The sequence below is a fragment of the Xiphias gladius genome, chromosome 12 (assembly GCF_016859285.1).
Source record: "Xiphias gladius isolate SHS-SW01 ecotype Sanya breed wild chromosome 12, ASM1685928v1, whole genome shotgun sequence".
NCBI classification, from domain to species: Eukaryota; Metazoa; Chordata; class Actinopteri; order Istiophoriformes; family Xiphiidae; genus Xiphias; species Xiphias gladius.
In genome coordinates this window covers 9,245,373-9,265,928 of record NC_053411.1, presented here as the reverse complement: position 1 = coordinate 9,265,928, position 20,556 = coordinate 9,245,373, and positions in this window count along the sequence as shown.

Genomic DNA, 20,556 nt, shown 5'->3' with positions numbered 1-20,556 from the left:
TCAAATATTGAATATTTTTGTTTCTTGTAAACTATGATTCACACCCAGTTCTGTGCTACAGTTCCTACATTTTATCAATATTAAAAACAGCAGGGAAAAAGGTAAAGAAAAATCACTCTGCCACAAAGCCTTCAGCTCTCCACTGTTTTCATCCAGCAGGCTTTGTGTTAACCACCTAAGCTGTGAGCTTCTGCTTGTCTTGCAGAGCTATGCCAGCGGAGAGGAGTTCTATGTTAGAGGAGGCATTATGTGCACCTTTGCGTGCTTGCAAATATGTTTGCACATGCTCTCTGATATCACATTAATTTGGAAATTAAGATATGGAAATGAAGACATTAAGACTGACTTCAAAGGTCCATGACTGCCCCTTTCTTTAATGTAAAGATAAACACCTGCAAACTAAATTAATGATATCAGGGTACATGTATTATACACCGCATGTTTTGGAGCTAATGAATACGGTGAAAGTATGAGGTATACACTCTCACTAGGTGGAGTTTCCGTGGACTTTAATAATGGCCAATCACTTCAGCTCCTGCCATCGCCTTTAAAAGCAGCCGACAGTTTCCTCATTGGCAGACAGGAGAGTCCAGGCCGGCTGATTTCTGACATAAAAGTGATCTCAGATGTACACACAGATGAGAAGACACCCAAAGGGACAGTACAGTAGAGCCGAAAAAACAATGGGTTAATCAATTAGTGCACTGACAGAATTATTTGGCAACTATTTTGATGAATGATTAATTGTTGAAGTCATTTTTTTTTCTTGTAAAAATGCAAAGCAGTCCCTAGATCCAGCTTCCCAAGTGTGAGGATTTGCTGCTCTCTGGCCGCCTGATGTGATAGTAAACTGAATCTGTTTGGGTTTTGGACTGCTAGTCGGACCAAACAAGTAGTGTGGAGATGTCACCTTGAACTTCAGGGAACTAAGAGATATGCTTCTCTGTTTTCTGACATTTTAAAGACTAAACTATTAATCCATTAATCAAGAACATAACCTGCAGATTACAAAAAAATCATTGTTAGTTGCAGCACAACAGCACAGCACCTGAAATATGCTCACAGGGGGTAACGATTTCTTGTTTTGAGCTGAATTTATGTTTTAGGAGACTGTAAAATTCCTGTCCATACGTAATGATGTGTACAGAGTTGTAAGTCAGTAAGAACTGCGCAATCTAGGCTTCAACCGTGCAGGAACATCGTGTTCAATATAATGCACTGCCATCATTTTTATCTGTTGCATATATTTGGGTGTTTCATCCAGTTATATTTAGGTACATTCACATGCTTAAATCAACGCAAACTAGTACTGCTGCTTGGCTCCATCCTGATGAAAATGGCATTGGACCGCATTTGCGCTAGTACTGCTATCATCTTAGCCGTACCTACCTTGAAAATATGTTTATGGCTCCTACTTACTATACGCATAATGGTGCACAGGTGCCTGTGCATGTGAACACTGTATTGACAGTGCAAAGGGTTTGTGTCTGGAGAGCTTCTTATGCTGAGGCAGAAAGAGCCGATCAGTGCTGGAAACAGCTGATTCCTCCCATTCACTTGGCAGAGTAGAGAAATGTAGTTGTGAAAAGAGGAGTAGGCCGGAAAAGGACAGGGAGAGAAAGTGTGTGAAACACACATACTCACATAAACTCCTTCAAGACAGCGTTTTTAAATGCACTGTACAAAGCCTAATTAATTTTATGGTTTGATTGCACATACCTGTATTGCAACATTAATGACGATGTAGTGGTAGAGTTTTAGAAACCCCTAAAGATTAAAGAGTTTCTTTGTAGCTCTGCAGATTTTGTATACCACCTGCTGGCAATCTCTCTGCAAGTTCAGTTTTCGGGAACTGCTCATTAAATTTATGAATGCTTGAAGGAAGTCGGATTTTCTATTCTCTCCATCTGTATTTTTTCCATATGGGACAAAGTGCTAAATAAGTTCTTTTCTCTCGTCGCTCTTATTTCTCCTGATGTCATTCCGCTCTGCTTTTCTTCCCTTCAGAGAGCTTGCTGAGAAAGCAACACATGCATACATCGGCTATCTAATCTAGCCCCCCCTCTGAATTCATCAACACAGCGACTCACTTGTACCAACCAACCCGGAGGCTGGTACAATTTACTTACTACTTAAGCTCTTCTAAACTTCCTGTCCTCGTGCCGCCACCTTAGAGTGACAGGTGGCGGCGGAGTGAGTGAGATATAAGTCAAGGGTTGGGAGGAAGGGGTTGAAAAGGTCAGTGCCACAACATTAGCTATGGCGAGTGTAGGAGGGGGTGATAACTAAGAAATAGATAAATAAAAATAGGTCCGGGTAGTTAGCAGAGTAATGAGACATCTGCGCCCATCAGCAATCGATGAGCTCCAGAGACAGTAATCACTACAGCTTCCTTAACAGTGTTTTAATTGGATGTCAGTCATTTACACCGCTGCTGCAAAAACCCTCCTAGACTGGCTCGACGTGCTTGTGCTTGTACGGGAAAGACAAAAAATGATCTCGCTGTGTGCGTGAATCTGGGACGCTAAGTAAAGGGTATGTGTGTAATTACACAACGTGTCCTTTGCATTTGTGTATATCAGCATGTGCACTCGGGTGTGATTCATTGTGTGTGGAAATACTCACTAGTCATTAGCATTGATTTTTCCAGGAGGGGCCTCTCTCCCCCGGTCTCTGTCTCCGTCCACACGCCTCCCCCCTCCCCCTCCTACCATTGCTCTCTTGCGTGCAGATAGCTATAATTCTGCTCTCACGGTCTTGGTCACCGTGGGCCCTGCCCTCCTGCGGTGTAAAAGATGGCAGTCATCGATCAGGATGCCCTGATCGATGACTGCCACCCCCCACCCCCCACTGAAGGATCCCTCTGTGGACGGGAACCTCAGGTAAGTTACGAGCACGCCTGCACAGCTTCCAATTAACTAACCGATTCAATGCCAGCCATTAGCACTGAACTGCACAACCACACTTTGCTTTACAACTACGCGGAACTGACATAAGTGTTGTCAAGCATTGAAGCCATAAGGAGAGAGGAGGGTGATTTTTTTGTATGTATGTCACAAGAGAGGTGTTTTCAGTGAGAAGTGACTACTCAGTGACAGGCTCAAGTTTCCATTTCTCAAAAAAAACACCTCTCTCACCTTGGATGTCGAATATCATTCACAACCGCCATGACAGTATAATCATGACAAAAATAATCGCGGGCCTTTTGCTATGGAACATCTGACCATGAATGCGCAGCCTTTTGCTTCAGACAGGATTGCTCAGAAATAATTAGACTCATAACCAGTCTCACCTAGACAGGGTAACGCTTCCTGCAAAGTCAGTGGGTAGAAGGAATAATACGAAATGTGATTGTCCCTGCTGAGCACAAATCCCAATTGCTGTTTCTGTGCTGCATGGCAAAGTCATTATTTTAAGCCTGCGTTGATTAAATATTGAGTTACATGAGAGATGCTGCATTGAATCAAGTTCATTATGTTAGACACCAACCCTGTGCCAGTCAGTGTCCTCTGTCCCTCCCCAACATGCAGTAATGTTCTAAACACACTGTTGCACTTGTGCTCACTAACCCTAAACACACTTTAGTGTTGTAGCCAATCAGAACTTTTTATTGGCTAATTAACAGAGAAAACACCATGTAGTTAAATCCTATCAGTATCCTCTCTGGAGAATTTTTTTGCACATATGCATATTATAGCTATTAAAACAAAACTGGCAGTTTAGAAAAAAATGCAGTTGTAAGAAGACCGGAATTAATCAGGTAAAGACAACAAACAGCCGAGCAAGGAAATGAGGGGAAAAAAAATAATAAAAAGCTTCACAGCTGTTTGCCTACAAAACTGAAACCCTGGCTGCTCAAGCTCCAATTAATATTCCAAGACCATGGCTCAACTGCCACCGATTATTTCAAGTGCCGTTGTTTTTTTTGTGTTTTTTTTTTACCACCACTGGAGAGGCTTAATCATCTTAATGTTTTAGGGAGAAGTAGTGGGAAACTTGACTTTTTCTTTCGTTTTTTGTTTTTTTATTTCCTTCAAAGTAATAGGGCCAGAGATGTTTCTAAGCCTGAGCACATTAGGACCTGATTACTCCAATTTTCTTCCATCTCCATACCCAATCCTACTTCTTCCCCTCCTTCCCCTGTCTAAATCAACTGAGAGAATCTGTCATTTTGCCAGGCAGCTGTTTCTTGGCAGGTTTTTTGCCTCCTCCTCCTTTATTTCTCTTCTCCCCCCCCCCCCCTCTCTCTCAGGCACTAAGCCCACTGGGCCCAGTGGGGAAGATCTAGCAATCCGCGTAATGTGAGCATAATAACACCAACAAAACATCTCATTCCACGTCTAATTCAGTGTAGCGGCTGGGCCGCTGTGTGTGGGAAAGGAGACAATCCTCTCTGCCTTCTCTCATCACTACAGCCTATGACTGGCTTTTCTCAATAGGCTTTTATGGCAAGAAAATAGGGAGGATACACACAGACTTGGCATTCAAACAAGACAAACCCCACAGTGATTTTTAATTTTGAACGTCATCCTAATGGTGCCGTTTGAGTTTTTGTGACCCTTCTTGCAGGAACGATGCCATGAATATAAAATCTACCTGATTTCAGTGGCATTTTAGGTTATTGCATTATAAGAAAAGCCGGTGGCATTGTAATCAAAGGCTTTTATGCCTTCTCTTTCTGAATTCCAACCCATGGGGTCCCGATTTCATCAGCAATATTACAGCTCTCATTACTTCAGAAAAAACAGTGACCCACATTTTAAGTCACTGCTCTCTTTATGAGCTTCTTTTGCCCTGAGCATTGATATCATCAGGTTTTTTTTTTCTTTTATTGCATTTCTATTGTCCATTTCCCTTCTAGTCATAGTATTTTAATCAAGGATTTAGATATGGCGTGGCTTTTGCCTCACTGGAGCCAGCTTACTATGAAGCTCTGCATTTAACGGGAGTACATTTTTTGATTATTTGTGTGCATTAATTAGTAATTTGTACCCTTAAATTAATAATACGTACCCTTAAATCACTTAATTTGTTTGCAGAATGTAACAATTAATGCTTATAAATGATTCAAAATATAAATTAAAAAATTGCTGTCTGGTCACTTAAGGAGAGTGTTAGCGGAAGGACAGGCATGTACCTCCAATGATGACATCACTCCTTTAAGTTATTAGCGGTAAACAATCTGAACAAAGAGATTAAGACTAAGTCATCTGAAACACAGTGTACACATAGTCACAAAACAAGGAAAATCACATTTGATATGCATTGGGATCCTGGTCTGTATATTAATAACAGAATGGACAAAAGGATTTAAAAAAGAGAAGCCTCCCGCCTGTCCCCCATGTCTCTCTTTCCTCTGCTTGTCAATCATTCTCACTCATCAGCAAAAACTTTGCTAGCACTGTCACCTGTGGCGCTCACACTTCCAAAGCCCTAATTAAGTCGCAAACCCAAATGCTAATTATCCAGCAAAAGTGTAACCTTCCTTCACCTTCCAGTGTGCCACAGTCAAATCCCTGAAAGCACACTCACATACACAAACACCTCAGTTCTTTCCTTCCTGTCCCAGATCGTTATGGCACCCCAGCAAATCATAAGGTGTCTGGCGGAGGTGTCAACCCGTTGCGCTCTCCCTGCAGTCAACTGAAAACAAATCCACTTAACATTATCAACACAGGTGACAATCACATGAAAAGATCAGCCACTGAGAAAGGCGTCCAGGGTGTTTTGGGGATGCAACGCTGAATGACTTTACGGCACATTTTGCCCTCACAGAGTACTCGGCCATCATTGTTCATTTTCAAGAGTTTTTGTGATACTAGGCTTTAATATACAAGTTTCAAGCAACGGCGGCTAGGATTTTTAGATCTACAAGCCCAAGGGCAGTCAAAAACCTCCTCTTAGTTTACCATTGAATAATGATACTGTATTTGCTCTAATGCTTGCATTCAAACCAGCTTCCTAGCCTCAATCGGAAAGCTATTCCACTTTGGCGAGTGGAGAAATGGACAAGAAATGAAGAGTTAATGTTTAGCAATTACCAAATTTCCCACAGCCATTTCTGTGTGTGCTTGTTATTAAGGCCAAACCAGACAGATTCAGCAGTTTACTACTCCACTGAATTAGTTTCAAACTACTGATCAAAAGGAACTCTACAAGAGTGTGTTGCATCTTTGTTATCATGGTTACCCCCACTTTTTCCCATGCATTTGTCTGATTTTACACAAAGCATCTGAATTATCCCTCTGATTTCTTACCTCCCTGTCATTTCTACTCAGACTTTTAATCAGGGATAGGTTTTGTACTCCAAAGATTCATCCAAACAACACATTGGTGCATTGTCAGCTTGCATTTCCAGGTTGTATAACAGCTGCAGCCGCTGGGCAGAAAATAGCTGTTAATAGCCTAAATGGCAGACACTGGCAGCAATAGCAATTAGATTTCTGGGGCCATCTTTATAAAGATCATTGTTTCGTGAATGGGTGGGAATTTGTAGGTCAGGAAGATCAGCAAATGATTAGCGCATATAGGTGACACTAATGACTTCATGTTCCTGCCTCAAGCTGCGCAACATGATTCATAATACTTTAAATAATTCTCTGATTTAGTCTGGTTTAAAAGTTGAAGCAGTTAATTGGTATGAGAGTGGTATCTATTGCGTTATCTATCTCTCCACCAGAAAGCAAACATGTTTCCAAAAACGTCAAACTATTCCTTATAAAATGAGAGCGTTACTCTCAACCAAAACTTCTCTATTAATAGATAGTGGTACTTGTTAAACTATTTGTACAACTTTGGAATATTAATGGTCAAAGTCATGCATAGTTAATTGGACCATGCACATACTGTAGGTTTATACTGTATGCATGCATATATGCATATCAGTGTGCCTGATTCTTAATTGCTGGCACAATTAAAAGCTCCCTACTTTGTTGTAGCACTGGGCACCTGGAGGGAGGGGAGTCCTCAAAAGAAGGCTCAAAGGGCCCCAACAAAGGCTGCATACTAATTCACATTCACCTTTCCACACCTTTCTCCTCCCCTCAGTATTCCTCTCTTTTGGTCGTCATATTCTCTATCTCTGTTTTTTTTTTTTTTTGCTCTTGCTGAACCCTATTTTTCTCTTTCTTCCAGTCCTTTACCTCTGTTCCGTCACATTCGCTTTTGAACATTTATGGGTCTTTTTCATCAGTTGTTCCCGTGGCCTCTCAATATAATGGCCCCCCTCTTCGCTCCTCTGTTTGCCCCCGTACAACGTGGGCCTGGATGTATGGTATAAATAGCCAATCTTGTTTTCAAGTCTGTGAATAGCTTTTGACGAGCCAGTTGTACTAGCATGTTAGCATAGCTATCAGAGTCATTCAGAACAACTTGAAGCTGTCTCACACAGCAATAACAATGGAGTTAATTTGACTGCCTATTTTCACATTCATGGACGATTAGCGCCAATGATTTATTCACAAAATAATGTCCCGTCTTAGTGAATGCACATGAAAAAAGCACACCAATACAGTATGTATTCATTGCGCTGACACTATAGCAGAGTTTTAACAGAGAACTGGGTCATTATAATAATTTGTTTAATTTTTATATGGCTTATTGATGTTACTGAATTTTCTAGGAACCAAACAGCCCTTGGGAAGAGGCCATTGGATAAAATTGGAAATTAAAAATAAAATTATTGTTGATTTTTATTTCTGGCTTTCTTTAGGGACTGCATCAGTAGGTCTGGTGTAACCATGATGTAACTCACGGTGCTGCCTAACTCATATAGTTTGTACAACATTAGAGCACGTGTGCTGTCCAAGGTGCTGAAACTCCCCCTTTCGGAGCCTCAGTGCACAGCTCAGCTGAGTACGTGCAGTTTCATTTAAGGATGCATGTAATTTTTCCTATTTCATGTTTCCTCCATCCTAACATGACCTAGAAAATCGATCAGGTCCGTCTGGTGGCATAGACAGGGCAGATGTCATCACCACTTTGACTGTAATAATAGTCTATTTATTTTTCATTCATCATAAAGTTAAATTGATTTGTATTTGCTAAGTGTAGGTTACAAAACATCCAGACTTCTCTAGCACTGCTCTGTTAATGATCTTTTCCTTTTAACATGCTCTTGGCTCATTTTCAGGAAGAGCAGGAGAATCCTGTGAATAAAGGTTTTTCCTTAGGGCCGTTTACTGGTTTGTCTTTTTTCTGCAATGAAATCATTTTATTTTACCTATCTGTGTCATTTATATTCAGTAACAGTGAAGCAATCAATCACTGGAGTGAAACATCTGCTGCGTTCAAAGCTTATTTTTTTTATTTTTTTGTTTTTTTCCCCCCCGCCAAAACAGTAGCTAAACAATTTCTGCAGATTATGAACCATCCTTGTCATACTCTGAATTACTAAATAATTAATTTAAAAGTGAAATAAATAATTAAATGACTGGGTCCATATGCAAATTATGGCAAGGGAAGTGTTTTGCTGTCGCTAAAAATTGCTGGAGGCTAAATACATTGAGTCTCTTTTGGGCTTTAAAATAAAATTATCATATAGGCCCATAAATGTTTATGAAAAGGGTGTCATTTTTATTTTTACAGTAATTGAATTTTTTTTTTTCTTTACATTATTGACAGTATCACTACTGCCACCCTGATCATCCACCTTCCTCTCACAGTTTAGCCACTGTTCCTATCCCACAGTCATTTTACTCATCAGGAACAGAGCAATAAAACATTCCCATTAGTAAAGTTATTGTTGGGCGCCTGGTGCCTGGTGTAAAACACCATAGTTTAACCGTCTGTGCTGTCATAGGGAAACTGCTTGTCAAACAGATTTCTTGCAATAGTTCATTTCAAAGGATAATATGCAAAGGGTAATAATTTACTCAGTTCTCTCATCTTCTGTGGAAGGACATCCTAAATAACCCCTACAGCTACATCACATTATCTGTGCAAACATAAACTCCAAGGCAACACAGCAGTTGCAAGAATGCTGACATGTAATCCAGCTGTGCAGCTGTCATCGCTGACTGACACTGCCTCAGATGACGCCTGACTGGGAAGGACATGCCGTTTCAGAAAGTACATGTTGTCTTTCCCTGTGTTTTAAGTTGAATGTGATATGAAGCAAGGAGGAGACTGAACAGAGGGGAAAGTGCTTTTACATGTGTTGAACTGGTGTCGCTGTGTCGCTGCTTTCAACTCAGCCGCTGTCCATGGTGCTAAACCTGCCCTTTCCCTCTGTATCCCACCGAGATGGTACACACTAACTGAAACCAACACATAACACGCTCGTAATTGGTTCAAACACAATCCCAGGGGTCAGGAATAAGTTAAAGCTATAATATGTGTAGAATGTCCCAGACCACAAGAAATCTAAAATCATGACAGCTATGAATTAAAACCATTAATTTATGCTTGAGGATGATTATACTGAACGTGAGATTAAAGGGGTTTTCTGAGGAGCTGTTTTTTCTCTTGGATATTTTTATATAACGCGTGCTAAACATACAAAACTGACTTTTCCTCAAAGTCCCCTTGTACATTTCATATTAGCACTTGAAAGTCATTCCATGTAAGTTTTAAAGTGCTTGTGCTTGCATTATTATTTGGGGTCTGTCCATGGACTTAAATATAATGCTGTCAGTGGTAGCTCCATGCTTTGTGGACAAACTCTAGCTTCTGCCACATGTGGCATTTCCAGAGTCCTCTGCGTGGTTTCAGATCAGCTCTCTCCATCACTGAAATGGAGGCCTAGTGTGCAGCTTGCACACGGCTCTGCTCATAGGTTGTCTCTCATTTTCTGAGCAGATTCATATCTCAGTGTTACCCCTCCTGAGATTTTCCTTGCCCACTCTGCTGGAGTGGAACCTCTCTCAGAGCAATCCTGTCTCCGCCGTTTGACCTCCCTTTCATTACGTCCCGAGTCCCAAATGTCTTTCTGTTAAGAGTGCAGGCTACGCGGTTTGGGATCTACACCCCCGCCACGTGACCTCTTCACCCTGTCACTGCCCCTTCATTAGGGATGAGGATGTACATGAGAAGACTGCTATCAGTGGCCTAAAACAGTGGACTCAGACTCTGTTTAGTGGAATCACAGGAAACCAATTGTTCAAAGACATCATCAATGGTGCACCGTTGTGCACCGTGGTTCTCCTGAGTTTAACTCGCAGCAATGTGCTGAATGGGCACTCAGCCTAACCCTATAATCTCCTCACACTGCTGTATGTACTACTTCCATACTTTTCTCCATCCCTGCTGCAACACACAGCTACAACTTACATCACCTGGCCTACTTATGTGAGGAGAAATATCCACCTTCATTATGCATTGGACTCCTGACAGTCCCCTCCTAGGATTAGGTATATGTGCGACAGTGAGGGTATGGCAGGCATGCAGTGCTCAGCTGAAAATGGGTAAAGGAGGGAAATGTGCAAGCCCCCCCCCCTATGCTATATATCTTACACTCCCCCATCCAGCCGACATAGTGTATTATACATTAAACTAAGTAATGACAGAGCTCAAGTATATTCTAGTCAGCGATAATAAGAAAGCCTCAGGGATTTTTTGAAGATCTGCATGCGCAGGCATATGAAAATGTATAGACGATCCGCATTTCTTTTTATATTCGTCGTTGCTGTTGAGCAGTCACTGAGGTATAATGGGATGGTACTGCAGTGACTAAAAATCACATTGTTTTTGCCATGCAATAACAAATGCAATACGACTGCACCAGCGTCTGTGGGACATGCATGTGCCTAATTTGACAGAGATATGGTAAAGAAATACTAACGCATAGATTGAAGTCCTTTGCAAAATGTTTCGAATATCACCACGCTAATGTGGACACTTTTCCCCCCACTCTAGTTACATTTTGTACAGTTATTGTACAGAGTTACAGAAAAAAGCCACATAGAAAGAAGGATAATCCCCTTTGCTAAAATTAATTAGGTTCACATGGTTTTGACTTCTTTCTCCGAGAGGTACATTTTTGTCTCTAGTTAGATCAGTCATACTGGGGGAAACCAGACACTTCTTCCGTAATGGATTTACTTTGCAATAGCTGTGGGAATCTTTCATGTTCTTCCTAAGTGAAAATGAACATCTTGTATTTTAATACCTTGTTAAGATTTTGCCTATAGATTAACATGTTCTACCTTATTATTGCTTCATAGATGCTGTCTCTCTTCTCTGTTAACAGAGACATTTCATTAAAGCAGCTGCTTAATTATGTAGGTGTTGAAATTCAGTTAATGAAAGAGTAGAGCAATTCCATTACTCTGACACATTTTTGACACTTGGCAGAGAAAAAAGAAAGAGATCTCCTTTTAGCAGGGCAGTGTCCTCTGAACATGTCTTTCTTTCTCCAGCCCGTGTCTAGCCTATAGTACCTGTCTTTACGGCTGCTAAGCTCACACCTCACCATCAATCATCCCTAGCGGCGTCGGAGGAGTTGACAGCAAGGTTTCTCCCATCCCCAAGCCTCACAGTCTCTCAGTGAAAAGGCCAGTGACACAGAGTTAAGGGACCCTTTCTGCTGATGTGCACTTTTGAAGAATTTTTCAATGGAGTCTGCATTGAATAAGGAATTTAGACAGACCGCCTGCTTTCCTAATGCTCTCGGTACACACGTTGTCCTGATCAAATGAGAAACAAGTACGATAGGGGTTAACTTTTCTGCTCATAGGCAAGGGTTGGAACCATGTCTCTACTTAGTCCAGGGCCCGTGTTTATCTTAACTGGCCACAAACTCATGAATCACGCATCCTGGTCCCACTTTTGTGCCTAGGAGTAAAAGAACTTAATCACCTTTCGTAACTTAAGTACTCATGTTTCCGCTAATAATTAGGAGAGCTCCAGAGGGGTCCTTCACTTTTATGATTGAGTTAGAGACTTGCTCACAAATTCCACGGGAGGAGAACTGTTCATCTGTGACAATGCGGTTATTAAAAGACATCATTTAAAAAATGAAAAATAAAATAATTTAATAATAAATAATTTTGTGACTGACTGTGTGGAGTGCAAAGGAGGTTGCATGCTCTCCACAAAAACAGATCCTACCAAACGTACAGCAACCGGGGAAAAAAAAAATGCAGCTATGCTACAGTGATGATTTAGGTCTTTCACAAGCAATAATTTCAGTAGCAGGAAATCAAACTTTGACAGCTCTTAACAGTGTCTCAGATAATGTGCAAATTCATTCATTTTCACAAGCTGCTTGATGCAAATACTGGGTTAATTATATATATAATTTATCTATTTATAATTACAGATGGCGAGGCTGTAACGGTTGCAAGACACTTTATGCTAATGTTAGTTAGGGTGCATTTCCCCAGAGCGGGTGGCAGGAGAGAAACATGTGCCCCAACTGTATCTGTAAGTTAACAAGGAAAGTTGCTTAAAGGGGGAGAGTGGAAAAGAAGTTTACGTGTTCGCCGTGGAGAGGTGTGCCACAGCCCACAGACAGTTTACAGCTTCACCGTTGTGTGTGCAATGCTGAACAATATAAGATGTGCCACTATTAAAGGTATTATAAAACAGTAAGTATGTAGCTGAGTCGAAGTACCTACAGTACTAATTTTAATCATGTGCACATTTTTTGAGCCACAAAACTTGCTTGCCAGTATTGAGTTACTATCTACTATGTAAATTGCTTATTGGTAAACATATTAATGAGCTATGTATTCATTTTGACATAGTAATTTTATATTTATAACCTAGAGAGTGTAGCTACCTGTGTTTATGCTTTACACATAAAGCCTATTTTAATTTACTGTACATTGAATTTTACTGCTCTCTAATACCTCCATCAAGCCGCAGCTGTCACCATGGTTTTGTTTGGCTGAGAGTGCCGTAAAGCGGCAACATCCTAAGATCATAATGTTTTTAGTTTTAAGTTAACTTTCAGCGCAATTCCTACACTGAGACGTTGGATAAATACGGGCCCAGATGTACATGAAGGTGGAGGTTATTACTTTAGTTATAATATACACAGTAAATACACAATACGTTATGCAGACTGGACTGAGGGAATGAAAGATCCTGAAATAAGAGATATTTTTCTGCATTGAGAAAATAAAATTAAATAGGCATTACTTTCAAAAGGCTTCTCTGCCCTGTGTCTAATGTACACAGTGTTGCACAATACCACACACCAATAAACACACACCAGAATCCAACCCCAGGTGTGTTCTCATCTTCCCAGCAGGTGCCTGACTGGCCAAGTGCCCTGGCGCCTCCCTTTAGATAAACACTGTCTCTCTCACAGTGTACTCAAGTGACCTCCCTTCCTTTAAACTGGAATCCTAGAATAATGTAATAATGTAATGTAATAACCACTCAGCGATAGAACTTTGATTTCTTCAGCACGTGAAGTACAACGTCTTAAAACTTAACCTATAAAGAAATGTCCCCCGTTGCTGGTGCAGCAAACAGACACCCTTATATCCAGGTATGAGATTACACAGGTGACTAATCCTTCTGAAAGCTTGTGCATGCTGGATTGGATGGGTATGTTGAGTCACAGGATCATTCCCTCACAAGCCCTCTTCAGCGCAGATCAGAGAAAACTTCAGGGCCACATTTGCCACAGCACGTTTCGCCTGCATCCCTTTCCCCTCAGCCGGCACGGCCAGCAATACCAGCGAGTGGCTATTACACAATCTGTAGCACCATGATCTCTGAGAAACAGAGACAGTGGCAAAGGGACCCGGGGCATGCGGGTGTGTGTCAGAGAACGAGGGAGCCAGATGGAAGATGACGAGACTAAAATGAAAGAACAAAGTTGGTGGCTTTCCAGCTTCACTGTGGGATGTTCATACAGTATTAAACCATAGATGGCCCTAAGTGCAGCAGCTCCAACCAATCGGCCAGCTCATCCGAGGCCATGCCACAGACTGCCTTTGATGTTGGGGGGGGGGGCAGAGGGAAGGGAAGGACAGGGGAGGGGAGTGGGGATGAAGCGGGAGAGGGTGGTGAGGGTGGGTAGACTGCAGCTGTTTGGGCCTTGCAACTGTCACAGCTGACACGACGAGAGCCAACAATAATAATTCTCTGTAGTTCTGCAAGCAGCCCTCAATCCACCTCCACGCTAGCCACCTTTTCTGCCCCCTGTTGGGATGGACGCCCACCTGCCCCTCTGCGAATTTAATGCAAATACATATACATACACTAGATAATGAAGCAAACAAAGACTACCTGAAGCATAAAAGAACTGGGTGTCTAATTGAATGTAATGCTGCTTTGTGTAAGTCTCATACAAGTGCACATGCTGGAACACACTTTAGTATGATCAAAGTGAAAATAGGGCTAGTTGAACTCTTGTATTCAGTTCAGTGTATAGCACTGAATGATTTGTGAGTACTTTGTGAGTATGAGTGCTCCCTCAGAAAGCACTTAAGCATTCAGCAACAGCACTGCAGTGTCCTTGTCACCCTCATGTTGCATCACCCATGGCTAATGTGGAATGCACTGGACTTCAAGTTTGAGCATCTTTCCAGTTCTTCTTCTCATGAAGAAAACTTGTTGATAAAGAAACACTGCCACGAGCCCAAGCTGAAGTCCCTTGCCTCTCAACATTCGGTGGTGAACCTTTACTTTGGGGATCGCTGTCTGAAAAACATTAGTTCAGTGCAGTGACATAAAAGAATGGTTTAGTTTTCTTAGCAACAGTTGTGCTCCTCTGGAAACCAAACGTTATCAGTACATGAGTGAGTATAATCATCCATCTGCACTGACTGTCTGTTTTACCCCTTCCCTGAAAAGCGATTTTCCAATCATGGTTTACTAATCTGAACAAAGCATGGTGGGATTGGGTTTCTCCACATGTTGAAGTGGTGTACATTGGTCTTAGTCTTAGTCTTTCAAAAAAACAAAAACAAAGACCAAAAGTGTATGAAATTGATTAAACTGTGTGTATATCTGCATAACATAACACACAAATAACCTGCAAATGTTATAACGCCCTACCAACTATCTTACTACCTATAATAATAGCCAATCTTTAGTCCCAAGGCCAAGGACCATTTTATTAATTAACTCCATTTTGGGGCATTATAGATTCCATTAAAACGCTTTGTTCACAATAGCACATACACACTGTAATATTTCCCCATTGTGTAGAAGTTTTTTCTTGATTCTACTATATGAGAGTTAGCATTAGCAGATCTTTCCTGCTCCTTGAATTTTTTACTGTCACACTGGTTATTTTTCCATCCTAAAAGCCCCTTTTAGTATGATGTCATACATGTAGTCATCAAGTGCCTATTTAAACACCGACAAAATGATTTAGCTGGAGACATTTAAAATGTCAGCAAGAGATGGTGTTTTCCACCGTCTCATGGAGCTAGCATAAACTTAATTAGCCATGTTAGCTAGTAGCTAAAGCATTAAATCTGCCAGTGACAAGTGATTTTAAAAATCGATAGTAACCAGCTAGATGAAACGCCTGCGTTTGTCTCTCTCTGTCTAAAATTTAGAACTCATTGTTTCAAAAATTAAGAAAAATCTCAAGTGGTAAACTGGCCACAATTACTACTGTAAACTGGTATGTAGCAGGCGTAGTAACAGTAACTAACCGGGCCGGAGTTTAGCCAACTTTCTTAGTGAAATTCCTAAGCATTATTATACACAAGCAAAGGCCACTGTATTAAACATTTGAGTGAAGGTAAGGCTCCGTAGACAGAAGCAGGTTGGAGTAGCAGTGCGAAAAAATTCCCACATTTGACACCAAAGCATCAGCATGATGCATTGGACAGTTAGAGTGAGATTAGTGGAAGGATTTATTTTGTTGCTTTGATCCTGTACCCATTAGAAGTGTTGGCACAAGTAGGGAGGTCAAAGACGAGCAGTAGACTAATTTACCCTGCTTCGATGTATTACTACAGTCAAAAATCTCGCTTGAAATTTAGGTAAATACTAAAGCTGTTGCTTTATTGTATAGCAGTGGTTCATTGTGGGCTGTTGTAATACATTTATGGAACTCTCAGTTACCTCTGTCTACAGGAGAACACGCTCCACTTCCAATGACTCACATGAACCTTATGCCAGCCCACCCCTACGCTTTCCTCCCTGTACTAAGTGGGTGTCTGATTCACACTGTTCTATGTGAATTTTTTTTAGGGATATCTCTTTTAAAAAAAAAAAAAAAGTCCTCCTCTTTGAAGTCATTTTTAGATGCCCCATGGATTAGACTCAGTGCCCAGTGGAATAGGTTAAACATGTCCAGATGTGCTGTGAAGAGCTAAATGAACTGGAGACAATTTTCATGTGATCCATAGATAATTCTCAACTTTTTAACGATGCCCCTTGGCTCCCCTGGAACACGATACACCTAAAGGCCTTAGTACCATGAGAGCAAAAAGGTAAAAGTCATCTTTGTAATAGTGAAAGCTCATTTCCCATGGTGTTCAACAGTACCTTTACAAAAATAGCATGGTGATTGGGATTTATGTCGTCCATGTCCCTGTGCTGTTGTGAGTGCACAAAAAATGTACAGTAGATTTTAGAAAATAGCGATATAACTTCTCAAGAGACGTAAATCTGAATAGTATGCTTCATTGTTAGCCTGTGTCAGAAATCATGTTTCTGGGAAAGCAATCCTATATTTATAGTATTGATGAGAAGTTGCATACATTTTCGTGCTATAACCATTTTAAGATTATCTAGTTGAGGATTTTTATTTAACTTTATGAATCCCAACAAAGCTTGCAAGATGGCTACATGGTGCAGTAAATGTAGAGATTTCAGTATATTTTTTATTTTATTCAAGGGGTGCAGGTTTCTGTTGATTTACGTATCATATCAAAACCAATTATCAGACTTAATCGTCTATTATTAACATAAAGTCTGCATTAATTTATTTTGTAAAAGTTGCATTATTGTTATAAGGTGACATAAGGCAGACCTTTCAGATCAATCTGCTCTTTGACTGCATTGTTATGTAACAGTAATGTAACACTGACCAAAATTAATGCAGACTAGATGTGCACTGTAATCGATTACACAATTCAGGCTACTTTCAATAGCTGGCTAATTGATGTCGGCACAGAAATTAGTGAAAACCAACAGCTGCCTGGGATGTTTGGAAAAAAGTACCTAAATTTAAATGCATTCGAAAATGGTAAGAAAAATGTAAAGTGGTTTGTGAACTTGCAAAGTCACTGGTATGGTACTTTAATATACAGGCCAAAAGCAGTGGGGAAAAGAAAAGAATAACTGCCGTAAGTGGACCATCAAGTTGTTCTAGAGTATAAATGGTGTGGTTAGTGTTAGCCATTTGTCAAACAAGGACTTCAGTGACCTACTAACCTATAATAAAAAGTGCAATATTTTGTTTTATTTTGGGGCTATCAATCATTCTGTGAGAGCAAGTATTTTTTGCCCCTTTGTCAAATGATCTATATCTTATTATGAAATGAAACAAAGTGTTGTCAGTGCAAATGAAACTGAACAGATTTCGAAGCAGTTACTCAGGCTTCCCATCGTAATGACAGCAATATCATTACATCTGCATCACCTGACCACATTTGTTGCAGCTTTGTACTCATTACAGCTCACTACAGCCCAGCATCCATCAGTTAGCTACTACCTTTAGATCGATTTAGTTGTCTGTTTGATGTGATGAGACTATCTGAATGGTCCTCTCTACAGTGGGTGAAACACTGCAATTCAGCATTGGTATTCTGGCCAAGTTTCTCTTTGCCATCCCAGGAGGAACTTCATGCATAATGGATTAATTGTTGCACACATCCACACGTAAAGGGCCCACAGGTTAGTATTCCTGCAGTTTCACACCGCTCAATAGGTCACCAAAATGGCCAATGCCGAGGAATATCACTGCAAATCTATGGAAATAGTTCAATTAAGTCCACAAGTGTTCAATAGCCCCCAGTGAGTGACTGCTAAAGAGCCATAATAGGCACCTTTTGAGTATTCCCCATGGCTGTTATGTTCAAAATTGACACATGCATGCGGTGTGTTTCAGGGTCCCAGTGGAGAAAGACTTTGTGAATGTCAATGCAATTCAGTGGTGACAGCGAGCCATGTCAGCAGTGAAATAGGGCCTATGTTGAGCGGAATGTAATGACTCGCAAGACAATTGGAGTCGAATATGGAATGGCTTCCACTTTGTTGTGACATGCTGAGGACAGGTGACACGCTGACTAGTGAGCGAGCGAACGAGAGCCCTTCAAGGGGGTGTCCTCTCCTCTTACCCCCATGTGTTTGCTTGGAAATATATTTCCACTACAGCGTTTTTATTTATGCCACCTCCCCTGTTGAATGCTCAGGGATATTGGTTCTGTCTGAACCTGAGTGAGAGGTCCAGCTTTTTTTTTTTTTTGCCTTCCTTGTTCTACCTGCATTCCTTAGCGTTTGGCATTTATGTACAGAAGACTCAGGCTCCAAGGCAAAGCACGTTGTAGTATCGCACAAGGATGGTAGCAGTGTAAAAGCCATGCTCAAACCACAGAAAATCTTTCACATCCAGACAGGCCTGAAGGATTGTTGGAAACTTTTTCGATGCAGAAACTTTTTTTTTATTTTTATATATTTCACCCATTTCGAGCAGAACAGCACTATTTTATGAAATACTGATTTTTGGCTTTGCTAGGGAGAACGGAAATATTGAAAAATAACAATATCGACGTCTCGTCCTTTTTTCGACAACGCAGTGTAATATTTATAGAAGTGATATTTAACAAGCATGCTCATTTTTTTTATTATGCTACAAGAGATACAGTAAATATAGACACCAAAGTTATCCATTGTTTCCATCCATTGTGTAGATGAGCTAAACAGAAATAATATCAACTTAGCTGAGTCAAATCACCAACAGTATTGTACAGTATTTTGCTGTGGATGAGGAAATCGAGCACTACAAATATCATGTCTGCATAATAGGCGCAGTACAAATGATGTTGATGTTACCCAGTGCATAAATATTTTGCCAGAATACATCCTACTCATGAATGAATAACAAGAAAATGAATGCCACCACCACTAACTCTCTCCGAAGCACTCTCTAAACAGCACAATTAGACACTGGGAGATTTGAATCCTGTACAGAAAGCCTCTTCATTTCAAAGGTCTCTTTGATCACCTTGCTGACAAGAGAAACAATTGCACCCCGACATTCAAAGTAGTGAGCAAGATGGAGATTTTTTTTTTGACCATAAATGTTGCATTTAACGTGTGAGTGTCAAAATTTGAAAACAGTGAAAGATATGCAAGACAAAAAGGAAAGCAAAAAAGAACAATATGAATGGTATACTAGATATAAGTAGTATTTCATCACAGTGTTATGGTAATGTATTGTAGGTAGAGCAGGAAGCCAAAATGCTCACTAGTCCTTAGACAACGACTGAAACAGTTTGAGGAAATGGCTGGTTGGGGGAAACTGCAGCCATTTTGAGCCTTAATGAACTTATAATAAACATAGGCAGGCGCAGGCAGCCAGACTGGGTGCAGTGGGAGAAAAGCAGTTTAAGGGGTTGTAGCCACGGAGCAGAGACATGAGTCACACAGCCGATTGTTGGAGAAACACAGGGCTGCACAATTACCAAGCTACTTCCAGTTGTTCCACTGAGAGCGCAGTGTGCGAAGATCAAAGATGGTCATTGTTGCTGCCAAGGACATCTTATCGGAGCTATCTATTTTTTGGATCTTTTAATTGCACAAGTTTTCATGGGAGTGCTGAAACAACAAAAAGTTAACAGGCACAATTAGAGAAATATCCCCACTGTGTCCATTTTGTCATTTGCTAACTTTGAAAACTTTGTTAATGCGTTTTGCTTTAATTCCATGTTTTTTTTTAGTTTTTTTTATTTACTTTAGTATTATTTATCTATATTTATTTTAAAATTCAGTGATGTACAGTACTAATAATTGTTAGATCAGTATATTATGTATTGCATTGTTTCCTTAAAGGCCCTGAAAACTACTTTCTCATTCAGTTTCAGAATTAGTGATGCGATCCTAAATTATTTGTCAAAGATTGAACAGTTTTGGTTATTTCACGAGAAATGTTTGTATTTGTCTTTTGCGTTTATTTGTTTTTGTTCTCGCTTGTCTCCCTGGTTTGGAGTGGGAGGGACTCAGGTTGATTTATTACCATGCTCCAATCAGAATTTAACATTTGTATCCAAATTTGAGAGGTTGTTTGTTTATGTTGCCAGGAATATCAATCAAATCTGATCAAACCACACCCACACAGTCTCGATAAAGCAGAATATCTCCGTTTTTAAATGTTAAACTCTTAAACAATGATTAATTTTGGTAACTTTAACATTAATTGTTGCTTATTTAATTTTAATGTTATAGAGAAATACTTAAAGCTTAAAACCAAGTTCTGAGGGGCTTTTAAAAAATACTCTTTCTAATTAGGCTGATAAGCAGAAGCAGGAGATTGTCTGATATTTTGGTTTACTTCTAGGACATAAACTTAAATATAGATTAATGAGTCAGTCCTGTTTCCGACATTGGAGCCTCTGAAAACTGGGTTTAATGTACTATACAAAGACAAACCTGCTGGTTAACTGGTGCATTTAAAACATAAGCCGTTAATGCTAT